Here is a 14,238-nt window from a genome sequence, read left to right as displayed (position 1 = left end):
ATCACTATTAACGTTAAATTACTAACCCCAATAAAATCTAAATCTAACAATTTTTCCTCCTAACATTAGTCCCTTCAACTTTGGACTTAAGCTTTGATAACATTCGTAAGAGTCTCATAATAATTCGAGAACATGTCGCTCCTTTCGGATGTATTACGAATTTCACCTTGTTGTGATCTGTTCACTAATAAACTGAAATAGTTTTGCTTTCAGTTTTCCCTTGCGTGAATATTTGTGGAAGCCCAAAGTGTGGACGATGTTTGCCTATTCCTTGGAAGCTGCAGTGCAGATCGCAAAAAGAATAACAGAAGTTTTGTATTTCATTTATTCTTCGTAACTGTGTCCATATTTTGCTGAAGGTGTGAGGTGGCTATTGAACTTCATAGGCCTTCGATATTTCACTTAGGATTAGGATAGCATGAGGCAGAAATTTGTCCATCGTCAGTAGCTAAAGGCCACCCGTTCGTAAAAACTGTGCCTTTGTCTAAAAACTGCGATAAAGTAGACTAAGAATCCCAAACAATATTTTTATCTCCGAGCCAGTTTGAGTAAGAGTTATGGTGCATTTCTAGACACAGCATTGCGTTAGTTAAGCGTGATGTACGATATGAGGACGGACGCATTTGCAGTAACAGAAGCCGGAGATATGCTTTATGTCTGCCTTATTCCACTGTCAAGCTGCGGTCCGTGAAATTATTTCCAGCGCTCCGGGGCAGAGAAGTGCATTCTCGTGCAGCAGACACGACTAGGGGTACCTCCATATCTGGCCTAGAAGAAAAATACATAGCAAATCTTTCCAAAGGCAACATGGAAATACTACTCTAGGGAGGTCACTGCACAAGTGGGTGATGTTTTAGGTAGTTAATCACGGAAAATATATTTGCTTGCGTCTATGAACACAGTAATATCATCGTAATATAATTGTTTTGTTAAAAAAAACGCATTTCTCGGGAGATACACGTAGTGGTTTTCTTTCCTAAGCCGTATTTTGGCAGCTAAACGTGTATAAACAATAAGTAATGTGACAAATTTCCTAGTACTGGGTGAATGACACAAATGATCCTGTTACAGACTTTACAAAATATATGAATTTCGTAGCTGCTTGAAAATCTAGTTTCAGGTATGACAGATTTAAGCTGTCTGTGAGCGAAACGGCATCACAATTCTTATATACTGTGCTTTCTGATTTCCCGTGTAACTGTACATATATATATACTAATCGATCTTATAAACTTACGAAAAAAGTTAGAAAGAGCAAAATACTAGCTGTCATCGAAAAATTCAGTGAATAATTTTATGAGAAACAAAGTCATAAGCGAACGTGGAATTTGATTTAATCTCCTCCAGATTACGTCCTTGGCTAACAGTGCAATCATCCGAACGTTGAATCCATGATTGCAAGCATTTCTCGGAGATTTCATTTGGAAGGGCGTACAGCTGTTCTACTGTGGCCCTCTCACTGTCGGAAATGGAGTCAAAACGTTTCTGTTTAAGCAAATTTTTAATTTTGGACACGAATCACAAGTCGCACGGTACTAAATCTGGTAAGTGAAGTGAAAGTGGACAGACGTAAACACTTTTTCCGGCCAAAAGCGAGGTATGGCAAGGCGCGTTGTCGCGGTGAGGAAGGATGCCATTGCCCCCAATTTCTTGTCTCTTTCTTTGTACGTCTTTTCGCAAACGTTATAATAAGCCCTCCTAATATTCCGCGCCTACAGTTCTTCCCCTTGGAACGAACGATGATCGCACTACGCCCTCAGTATCGAAAAAAAATTATGAGGATGATTGAGATGATTTGATGTTCGATATTGAGTGTCGTGCTTTTGTAGGGCGAGAACATTCACTACTTTACCATCGGGAACTCTAAATTTCCGTCTCAGAGTCATACGCATAGAGTCAAGTTTCATGTCCAGTCACAGTTTTGGGCATGAAGTCCGGATCTGTGTGAAGGCTATCGTTGAACACCATGCAGACTGACACCCGATTTTCATTCTGTTCATCACTCAAAAGTCTGCTAAAAATTTTGCATGCACTCGTCGTCTTTGCAAATTATTGATTAAACTCCCTCGCACTGTCACCTACGAGATAGTAAATTCTTCGGTGCACTCTCAAACAGTTATTTTCCTGTTTTAAAAGCACAATTTTTGCGAGTTTTTGTCCGTTTTGTTCTGCTTTTGAGGTTAATGGACGTCCCGAACATTTCTCGTCTTCTACCGATTCATGTCCGCTTTTAAATGGCTCATAATACCTACAAACAGTCTTCACAGTTAAAGCACTATAATCATACACCAATTTCGTCATTTTATGAATTTCTTTGACACTTTTTTTGCAACTTGATACAAAACTTAATATTTACGAATTGTTCGAAATACATGATGCGTGACATAAGGGAAAACTCAACCTCACTCTAGAACCACTGGACGCTGACTGACATGTCAGAAAATGTTCCAACTTGACACTGCTATTAGAAAAATTACAGTAAATAGTTGCAGCGTCAGCAGTTAATGCTAAAAAAATCATTCACCATTTTTTTTCCACATATCGCAGCATGCGTGTGATACCATATTACAAAATAGTATCACCGCACACCTGTCATAGAGTGTAAACCCATTTCGTCAACAAAACTAACACTAACATGGGTTATACACTGAATAGCCAAAGAAACTGGTATAGGCATGCAGAGAGATGTAAAGAGTCAGAATACGACGCTGCGATCGGCAATGCCTGTTTAAGACAGCAAGTGTCTGGCGCAGTTGTTAGATCGGTTATTGCTGCTACAACGGCAGGTTATCAAGATTTAAGCGAGTTTGAACGTTGTTCTATTGTCGGCACACGCGGGATGGCACACATCATCTCCGAAGCAGCAATGAAGTGGGAATTTTTCCGTACGACCATTTTACGAGTGTACCGTGAATTTCAGGAGTCCGGTAAAACATTAAATCTCCGACGTCGCTGCGGCCGGAAAGAAATCCGGCAAGAACGGGACCAACGACGACTGAAGAGAAAGGTTCAACGTGACAGAAGTGCAAGCCTTCCGCAAATTGCTGCAGGTTTCATTGCTGGGTCATCAACAAGTGTCAGTGTGCGAATCATTCAACGAAACATCATCGATATGGCCTTTCGGTGCCGAAGGCCCACTCGTGTATCCTTGAAGACTGCGCGACACCGAGCTTTACGCCTCGCCTGTGCCCGTCAACACTGACACTTGACTGTTTGATGACTGGGAACTTACTGCCCGGTCGGACGAGTCTCATTTCAAATTTTATTGAGAGGAGACAACCTCATGAACCCATGGACCCTGCATGTCAGCAGGGTACTGTTCAAGCTGGTGGAGGCTTTTTAATGGTGTGGGGCGTTGGAGTGATATGGGACCCCTCACACATCTAGATACGATACACGTGACACGTACATAAGCATCCTGTCTGATCACCAACATCCGTTCACGTCCATTCTGCGTTCCGACGGCCTTGAGCAGTTCCAGCAGGAAAACGCGACACCCCACAAGTTCAGAATTCTTACAGAGTGGCTCCAGGAACACTCTTCTGAGTTAAAACACTTCCGTTGGCCGCCAAACTCCCCAGACTTGAACATTATTGACCATATCTGGGATACCTTGCAACGTGCTGCTTAGGAGAGATCTTCACTCCCTCGTACTCTTACGGATCTATGGACAGCCCTGCAGGATTCATGGTGTCAATTCCCTCCAGCAATACCTCAAGCATTAGTCGAGTCCATGCCACGTCATGCTGCGGCCCTTCTGCTTGCTCGCGGGGACCCTACATGATAATAGGCAGGTATACCAGTTTCTTAGGCCCTTTAGTGCTGAATCCTGCCTAGTTGTCAAGTAGGGGTTCTAGGAAACATGCTTCTCGGATCGCTAGACAATAATTCAATCAAATCGTATTAATGAGTTTTATTACCAAAAGCACATGACAATGTGTTATGTTTTTACTTGCCTTTCGTTTGTTTCCTGACAACTACAGCTAGTGAACGAGTCTGTGATGCTGGGCTCAAAGTCAGTGTTGTGTTATGTAATAAATAACGTTGTGTTTCAGTGAATGGTACAGTGTGACACATTTTTGAATAGGTCGTTAGGAGAGTAAATGAATTACCAAATAAAAAATACAGGGTGCCAGTTAAAAAAGTCATACTGCTGTTCATATCTTTGTAAAAACCAAAGCTACTACGGCTGGCAGCTAAAGAGCATTTGATCGAAACATTTTGTAATTTACATCAGGACAAACAGTTATTTAGGGTGGTCAAGGTAAATGGGACACCCTGTATAAGGAAAAGCTGTTGTAATGATAATGTCCAATTAGCCGTTTATGTTAACTGGAATACTCAAACTGTTTCAGCTGTCGATCTAAGATCTATCAAGAGTTTCTCTTTAAAGACGTTAATTCGAGCCCCCACTAATAATGTGGATTCCCATAATAACAACTCTTATTGGTATACCTGTCTTGTAGCCGTGTCTTGTTGCGAGCCAACATCCCAAAGACGTTCGGGCTCACGCGCTGTTCCTCTTCATCGAAATGTCTTGGCTCAAACTCGTCTAGGAGTTGAATCGCACGTCTCGCACTACACGCCCTAAATTAAACACTTGTGATCCTTTGGTTAAATCGTCTGGCTGATGGCAAGTTTGCGAAATACGAAATTAACATAACATATAATAAAGGTAACAATAATATCGGGAACTAAATTAACGACCCGTAAATGATGTAGGGCACACAATTGCGATTTTGTTAGAGTGATGTTTATTCAGAAAACAAACAAATAGCGAAAGTGGTCGTATTTAGAATTACTGTTACACTCGATCGCATATCCATTTGACGCAGTATAATCATTCGCAATCTCTAATCGCGAATTACAAGTCCAATACTCCACATGAAAAGTTTACACCAGGCACGCGGCTGCTCACCACTCAGAGACTAACCGTGAGTCCCGCGATACCGCACAATGAGAAATTTTCTAAGTCGTTTCACTTCCTAGCCCCCTAAAGACCGACCGTCCGCTTCCGCGTCTCCACCAGCACCGCTCCCTTTGGTGCCTCGACCTGAACGATCCTCTCTGCCCGTCTCCGACCGCGTTTCCCACGCGCCGAACATAAAAAAAAAAAAAAAAAAAAATGCGTGTGAAATCTTGTGGAACTTAACTGCTAAGGTAATCAGTCCCTAAGCTTACATACTACTTAACCTAAATTATCCTAAGGACAAACACACACACACACCCATGCCGGAGGGAGGACCCGAACCTCCGCCGGGACCAGCCGTACAGTCCATGACTGCAGCGCCTCATACCGCTCGGCTAAGGGCCGAACAAAAAAATGGTTCAAATGGCTCTGAGCACTATGGGACTTAACATCTATGGTCATCAGTCCCCTTAAGGGCCGAACATCTCCGCTCAACTGACTAGCGCAGTTTCCTTTCCTGAAGCCTTCCATCTGATTGGCTACAGCTTATTCTACATTACTTTACATTTTAAAATATTTAAATAAGCAAAGCTAGATCGCTTTCAGGTTCTAAATACACTAACAATAATATCCATTACATAATAAACGTTAAATTCTTTTACATAAACCCTCTTAGCTTTGAATGTCACGGCCAGTAGCCTTGCACCAATGTGCTTTCTGATAAAGAACGAAAGTAACTATTATGCACTAAACTTTACAACAAATATTCTGTTACGTAATGATTCAATAAAGGTGTCATGCTGTCATTGTTCAATGTGTTTTGTGTGGAGGAAATGATGATCTGACGCTTAACTGAAAATACTGATAATTTAAATTATCTATATCTTTTAAACAAATAAAGTTACAGAGTTGCAACGATTCTCATTTTAATGATGCGCTTCTATATGAAATGTCGATCGTTAAGATCGACCAAAGTGTTCAGATTTTAGCATTCAGGTCTTTGTTAGAAAACTGGCTTATTTCACTTTAACAGTAAATCCTAAACTATTATAGATGTGATCAACATTCAAGTTTTATTGAGATCACCATGACAATTTATGGAGGATGACAGATTAAAATTACTGCGGCTTCATTCCCTGTACTTCTACAGAATTAAACAGTTTTCATAAATGTTTCCCTTTATGGCCAATCGTAGATTCGCCATATTTAACACTGCTACGCCTCCTCGGCCACAAAAGCATTCTACTGGGTTTCTCTGTGACATAGGTTCTCGCCTGTCTCACTCTAACACTACAGCGCCTAGGCCTCAATAGAAAATAGACGCCTGTGAGTTTCTCCATCTCGCGGTGAATCTGCGCCCTTTGTGGCATCCGGTCCTGGACGACAGCGTTCGTTTCCCAATTCCTGAAGGCTGACTCTTTCGGCCACATACTTACATGAGAGCGCAATGCTCGTTAACTGACGTTGTACACAATATCAGGTCCACGGCTCCGTAGGCTGAGATGTTGTTTTGAACTTTACAGATAACGAAAAAAAACTTACCGTAATGTGTCGTTATTTGGCTTCCAAGAAAAAAGCAATACTAGAGAGATGCATTTAATTATCTCAGAATTTCAGTGTTGCCGACTCCACGAGAAGCAAAAAGAGTACGTACGCATATGTGAAGCTGACAAAGAGTCTGCCTGTATCCTGCGTCCACTGTCCAAGTGGCCTCCTTAAGCTGATCTTCTTGCTTTTATTCCAGTGACATCATTCGTATGCCGTCAGACGAGCCATACGTCGAAATTACGGAGTGTCTCAGGAACCATCTTACGTTACTACGTAAATTTAACTTAGAACTGAATGCATGCAAGTGATACTCGAAGTCTCTCAGAAATAGCCAATTCTGATCACATGGCACTTATATTACATTGGCTGATTCGGTTTGAAAGGTGGTGAAAGGGCTAAAGACACAGAAAAATAAAAGTCGCTAGAAAGATCTATATGAATACAAATGTAAATGTTCGCTTCTCATAAATCCTAATTTTCCGATTCGCCTATTACTTTGAAATTTTGACATAATGTTGCATTTGAACACGCGCTTGTTTTTATATACCTACTGTAGCGCAATCTGTTAAACGTGACATGTAATATATTCATACAGTAATATATGAAGGAGAAATTTTTACATATTCGGAGAGACATAGACTACTTATTTTTTTAACGTATGTAATATAAGAGAAAGTATTTTATATAAAAATGGGGAACCTTTTTACCAAAAGTTTCGAGAAATACTTTGTCTACTTTCTGCAAATTTTTACATGATACTTAAATGAATATTCGGACAGACACAGGCTATACATTTTTAGTGTTTAAAGAAATGAAGTGTTTTTACCAATAATATCCAAAGATTCTTGACCGATTTACTTCAAATTTTTACACGATGTTTTAATGAACGTTCTGGAGAGGATAGGCTATAATTTTGTTTCAACAATGAAAGATAATGCTACGTTGCGTTCTGCTGTGAAAATGTGCTGTTTTGGTTTTTCCATCACAGCCTGGTTTTCGCAGGAAACGGGGAAGTTGTATGCATTGCTTATCGGCTTATGATTACAATACTGCTGTGGAATCTGAATTTGAAGTAACAGTAATGAATTCTCTAGATCAGGGAGATTGAGAAGAGGAGATGGAGAGAGCAGGTTGGAGGAAATGGATATAGAGAGGAGGAACGAGAAGGCGGAATGGAGAGGGAGAGAAGGTAATGGACTGAGGGAGGGGACAGAAGGAGGACATGAACAAAGAGAGGGGGAAGAGGAGACAATCAGAGAGGGAGAGGTAAGAAGGAGATCAGGACGCATATCCAGTTCCCATACATGTATAGCAATTTCAAAACATTACCGGGTTCGCTAGTGGGTTGGGTTGGGTTGTTTGGGGGAAGAGACCAAACAGGGAGGTCATCGGTCTCATCGGATTAGGAAAGGACAGGGAAGGAGGTCGGCCGTGCCCTTTCAAAGGAACCATCCCGGCATTTGCCTGGAGCGATTTAGGGAAATCACGGAAAACCTAAATCAGGATGGCCGGACGCGAGATTGAACCGTCGTCCTCCCGAATGCGAGTCCAGTGTGCTAACCACTGCGCCACCTCGCTCGGTGTTCGCTAGTGCTGAAATAAAAATGGAACAGAATGTTATTGTGATATATATCACAAGATTCCGTTCGATCAGAGGATTACGAAATTGAAATTGTATTTCGCTCAGGCAAATTGTTACAGGAGCTTTCTATGTATCTTTGTCGATGGTTTAACTAACTGATAGTAATTAAAACACCTTTTAAAACTAGTTATCAGAATCAAGGTATTTTAACCTTCTGCTTCGACTGACACATATAAATTTCTTCAAAAGCCTTTTTCTTAGAAAAAAATTGAAAAATAAGATGAATAATGCTCTCATATCAGGCTTTGAAGGATAGTTTTCTAGTTTTCGGAAGGTATCTCCCAACAAAAGCTATCACGTCACTGCGAATAAGTGGAAATTCCAAGTTCCAATACAAGTTTGTAAATCTGGCATCAGTTCTAAAAAGAAACCAAATAATAAAACGAATCATACTAAGAAAGCTCCTGAAGAAGATGCATATAATGCCTGATAAATAATTTCAAGCAATCTTATGTGGAGGCCGAAAGAGTTTATCAGACTCAACTTTTATTACGTAGAATTTTAGGTTATAATTTGAGCAGCAATGTTCATTTCAAGTGAGATGGACACCGAGTGGTCGCAGTCGAACTCTGGCTTTTGAAAAACGCGGCACTTTCAGTTGAACTATATCACAGGCCTGTTTAGGATGTAATATTGACAATAGTGACTGATTCTCGTACTTTCAGTCACGTGCATGTAGCGTGACGTAAGACTGAAACTGCCTTAAGGCAAGAAGCCGTTTCTTTGCCTCCCGTAAGTGGACTTGGGGCCGTAGCAGTTGTAAGGAAGTTTAGCTTCTTTCTGGCTCCCGACTGACTGGGTAAGAATAAAAAGAGATTCCTAATAAGATGGAGAAAGAGAAAGTACGCGCTCACAGACAGACACGCAGACACACACACACACACACACACACACACACACACACACACACAAACACACAAACACACACACACACACGTATATACACGAAGTTTGTCACTAATAGGGTGCGGGGCATGGTAGTGGGCATGGTAGTGGCACTGCAAGCAGCGCAGGTTAATGTAAATACGACTTTTCGTAATTTGTGTAACAATGCTGTGTAGCAATAAATATTTTGGCAGACAGTATAGTACCGAAAAAGTATCACTTTCTCTGTAGTTGATCATTTCATGACATTTTTTAATTGATTAGAGCGTATCTCCTAGCAGTTTATTATACAACATTTTGTCAGTACTGACACACGCCTAACTGTGTTTATTTAGACATTTTCAGTAATTTGTATCACACAAGGCAGTATTCTGTATCACACTTATACAGACACAAAGCAAATTTTTGACATTAGATTGTTCAAATGGCTCTGAGCATTATGGGACTTAACTTCTGAGGTCATCAGTCCCATAGAACTTAGAACTACCTAAACCTAACTAACCTAACGACATGACACACAACCATGCCCGAGGCAGGATTCGAACCTGCGAAAGTAGCGGTCGCGCGGTTCCATACTATAGCGCCTAGAACCGCTCGGCCACTCCGGCCGGCTTGACATTAGATTAAGGGGGGTAGGACGTCAAACGGGCTGACTTGGAGCAGGAGAGGCACCACAGGACATTTTAATTTCCACTGTCAATACTTTTCCAAATAAATTAATAAAACTTTAACAGCATGACCAGGAAGGATTCAGGATTCATACTCATAGCAGTGGAAGTTCAAAGACGTAATAAAACACATTTTTTTACATGTGAAATTTCATCATTTTTTCACTTACTACTGGCTGCATTTGTTGCTATAGGGACACTTTTCTTCCTAAGTAAGAGAGATTCTTCGATGACTATTGCACAGCATACAAACCACAGTTACAAGTGTATGAAGCTCTAGAATTTATTTAATTTACGAAAAAATGAATGAACTGTTACATTTTAAACTTCATACTTAGAAAAACTGCAAGTTTTATAGTTAATTATTTCAAATTTCCACAGTTTTTTAATAGATTTGGAAAATTCTTGAGTTTCATACACCTGTAAATACTGTTTTTATGCTATGAAAAATTCAGCCAGTAATAAGTGAAAAAATGATGAAATTTCACATGTAAAAAAAAGGTATTTTGCTACGTTTTTAAACTTCCACTGCGATGAGTGTCAGTCCTCAATCCTTCCTGGCCATGGTGACAAAGTTTTATGAATTTATTTGTAAAAGTATAGACAGTAGAAATTAAAATGTCCTGTGGTGACTCTCCTGCTCCAAGTCGGCCCGTTTGACGTCCTACCCCCCTTAACGTGTCATATTTTTTGCTAGTATCAGTTTACAGATTTATGCAAACATATATTTTCAGTATATTAACGTTTTTTGTAGCGATATTCGTTGATAAACGGTCCGAATTCACCTAGAAAACAAGCGACGCAGAAAGAGTTTGCCTACGGGATGGTAACCTATGTGTTTAACTGTTGATATAAAAAAAAATACATTCGACAACAACAATGTTCAGAAACATTCTATAGATAATGAAGCTCATCACGTATGATCTACACATCGGGGTGGAAGCTATTTGCCGATTTGCCTCCGGACGTAAATCTGGAGGATAAATAGGCAGAATGACTTTAAATCTAATTTGAAATATCCAACTGATCCAACATTAACGTAACCTATTGCGAATAATAACACCAAGGGCAGATGGTAAGAGAACTTGGTTATATGGTACTGAACGGCAACTAGGGGAGATTGTCAGTAAACGACGTCTAAGTTTACGGTGTGTTCTGAGTCCGGGTAAGCCAAACTTTACAGCTTGACTTGCAGAAAGTGTGGATTAAGATCTTCCACGCAACAGAACGCAAACAAGGGCGCAAAGCACCGTATCCGACAGCAAACGAAGCTGCACAAATGAAGTTGTCGCTTCATCATCTGTATTGACTCTAGAACATCCAGCCGACATGAAGTTCACGGGCACCTCAGCAACCTCCGGCGTTGTTTGGAAAGGCGTTACTCTCTCGTCAGGTGAGGAACTTGGGTCCTCCTAGTGAAAGGGGACTGTGCGAGCTGACGCGGTGACTGACACTGGCATTTTTGCTTACTGCCATTATCGCTAAATTTCTGTCAAACGCTATGACAGTGGTTCCTCCTTCATACATCTTTCATTCCTTGCGTCTATTCACGCGGCAGACCACAGCAAAAATTTTAAATTCTTATTACATGTAAACGAGGAATTTACATTCGTTGTTTTTTTACCTTGTATCTTCAAGAGGAAAGGTAGGGAATACAAGTGAAAAAGAACTAATAAACAGGCAGAAACTGTAGAGGGAATTGACGGCTGGCAGAAATCGTAGAAACAGACTCATGCTACTGGTCATTAAACTTACATCGGTCCAGAACAATCGTATCTTTAATTGAGCTGTGTGTGTTCTGAGCCGCTAGTGCGATATAAAAAGTGGTTCAGCTGCCCCTGCCGATTCCGTAATGTTATATTCGCATACCGCATTCAAAAACCACATTCAAGAGTTTCATATTCTCTCACTCGCTATGCACAAACTGCTAATCTTACAGAAAGAATGAAAAGGACCTTTTCGTAGGACACGTAGTGTAGTTAAATTTTGCATTGGGTTATATTTCGCTGGAGGCCACAGATTTCGAATTATTGAATAAAAACGTACAAAAGCGACCTTCAAACACACTTCCACCATAACACTCATCCATCACCAGCCTGAATATCTAGTTTGTTGTTCGTGACAGTCCTTCCTGCGATTGTACAAAAATTTCTGACTACACGAGCTACTCCCGAAATTCGACCATTTTTGGTCTCTATCGATTTGGGGTATTACCCCAGCATACTCAGCTATTTCGTTAATATTATTAATTTAAACATATCCGTGAGACAGTGAAATGAAAAACACTTCTGTAACGTTACTTTAAAACTAATCAATTAGATCCAAATTTAACACCTACAAGCACACAGATTCGTAATCAGAAGGCCTAACGAATGCAGCGATATAAATGTTTACTTTATGCTGTCAAAATTCACAAAACTGTTAGGTAAAATGTACAGATATGTAAAATTTTAAAACTTGCTGGTGGCGCAATATGGCCAATCAATAAAGACTAAAAAACGATTGAATGTGGAAAATAATTCGTACAGTCGCGAATTTTTGTGCAGTGGCAGGAGGGAGTGCCATTAACAACACAGGCCGTCGGGTGCTAGGTGCGGGAGTGGAAGTGCGTCTGAAGGTCACTTTTGTAGGTTTTTCTGGAATAACTCGTCAGCTACGGCCTTTAGAGAAAACGTATCCCAGTACAAATATGACTACCTTGGATTTCCTACAAATATTTCCTGTTAATTTTTCTGTACAAATAATAGTTTCCACGTAGCGAGCGAGAGAAAACGAAAATCTCGCATGTGGTTTCTGAAGACCAGATATAACACTGCTGGTTGCATAAAACGACAACGATAGGGGCATCTGAATCACCCAGTACTCTAACAGCGCAGAGTTAATAATAATTCCAGAAGGAATTTTCTCTCTGCAGCGTAGTGTACACTGATTTGAAACAGTTTGTCGCGTTAAAACTGTGTGCTCGGCACAGCTTTACTTACTGAAGATTTGAAAGCAGGAAAGGTGTGCAGGTGGAGTTAAAGCTATGAGGGTGGGTTGTGAGCCGTGGCTCGATAGCTCATCCGGTAAGAGCATTTCTCTGCAAAAGTCAGAGGTTCTGCGTAGGAGTTCCGATAGGGCACACGGCTTCAGTCTTCCAGGAAGTTAAATAACTATTTGTAAATGAAATATGGTTATGTGTCAGCCACATACAGGCAATGTTCAAAACAGTCAGTACGTAATTTAATTAAAGGGAGAAGTGCGCAATCTTGTTCATAAGATACATTTGGAAAAAAAGAAATTCCGTGAAATCTAGAAGCAGCTCAGCAGAAACTTTTTAAAGCTACTTTGGAAGTCTCTGTCAGGCGTTATGAATCATTTTGTATCCCGCCTGGATAGGCGGTGTCTGGGTCCGCTCCTGTGAACTGCTTCTGTAATATAGGCCGAGACTGCTGCGCGGGATTAGCCGAACGCTCTAGGGAGCTGCAGTCATGGACTGTGCGGCTCGTCCCGGCGGAGGTTCGAATCCTCCCTCGGACGTGGGTGTGTGTGTAAGCTTAGGGACTGATGACCTTAGCAGTTAAGTCCCATAAGATTTCACACACATTGGAACATTTTTTTTATAGGCCGATAGTGAAGGAAGCGAGTAGGAGCAGGAAAAGTGAAGCACTTCGGTAATGCAAGTAACTTTAACGCTTTTAATATAGTCAAAAACACAAGTAAAGATCAAATGCATACATAACTTTGGATAGGATGAGCACGTAGGTGTGAAGCCGTAGTCCATGTCTAATCCTGTCAAGTTAGGATGACTTTTCTGTATAATCTCAAAACTACCAAATACTCGATGCTGTGCAAACTATAACTGAACGTCTCAATAGCAAGCTAACCCACTGGGTTGTAGAAGCGATATTTCCATGTCGTCTGCTGTTGATGAAATGGGCCGAAATCAAGATCGCACTCCCTGAGCTCCACAGCGACGGCCACAGGGCGCTGAGGTCGGCGTAATTAGTCTCCTCTCGTAGTGCCAACTTATGAGAGCGTATCCTACGTTGTGGCATCGTAACTATCGATGCCACAAATCATTGAGTGTGATATTTACACGTTAGCGAGATAACGCTTATTTTAGCGGAGTGTATGAGATGTTTTTTCTAGCGCAGTAAATACAAACATTTTTACACTCTCTGAACTTGCAAGTATTATTACAGAATAAGATGCTGTGTTTCTGCAGTTCAGTACTTTCGATTTAAACAGACTGAGGGTGAGCACTCGTACGTATATTTCTCGCGCCATGCTTTTGGGTGATGATAAATAAAAGGACAACAGCAGCCGTTCTACACGGAATTTCTCAGAATTTATTTTTAAACAGTGAATTACCCACGAATATACATGTCCAGTCACATTAGTGTGACCACCTGTCAAAATCCACAATAACCACCTTCCTCTGCGAGAATTGCACGAGGAAGATTAATGAAGTTCTGGAAGGTACCGACCGGGATGTGAAGCCATGCCGACTCCTGTGCCGGTACAGCTGCGATAGGTGTCTCGATTGAGGATTTATAGTGCGAGGAGCCCGATCAAGGTATCCCAGAGATTCTCCACTGATTATA

This window comes from Schistocerca nitens, chromosome 1 (assembly GCF_023898315.1).
Source record: "Schistocerca nitens isolate TAMUIC-IGC-003100 chromosome 1, iqSchNite1.1, whole genome shotgun sequence".
NCBI lineage: Eukaryota > Metazoa > Arthropoda > Insecta > Orthoptera > Acrididae > Schistocerca > Schistocerca nitens.
This window is presented reverse-complemented; position numbering follows the sequence as displayed.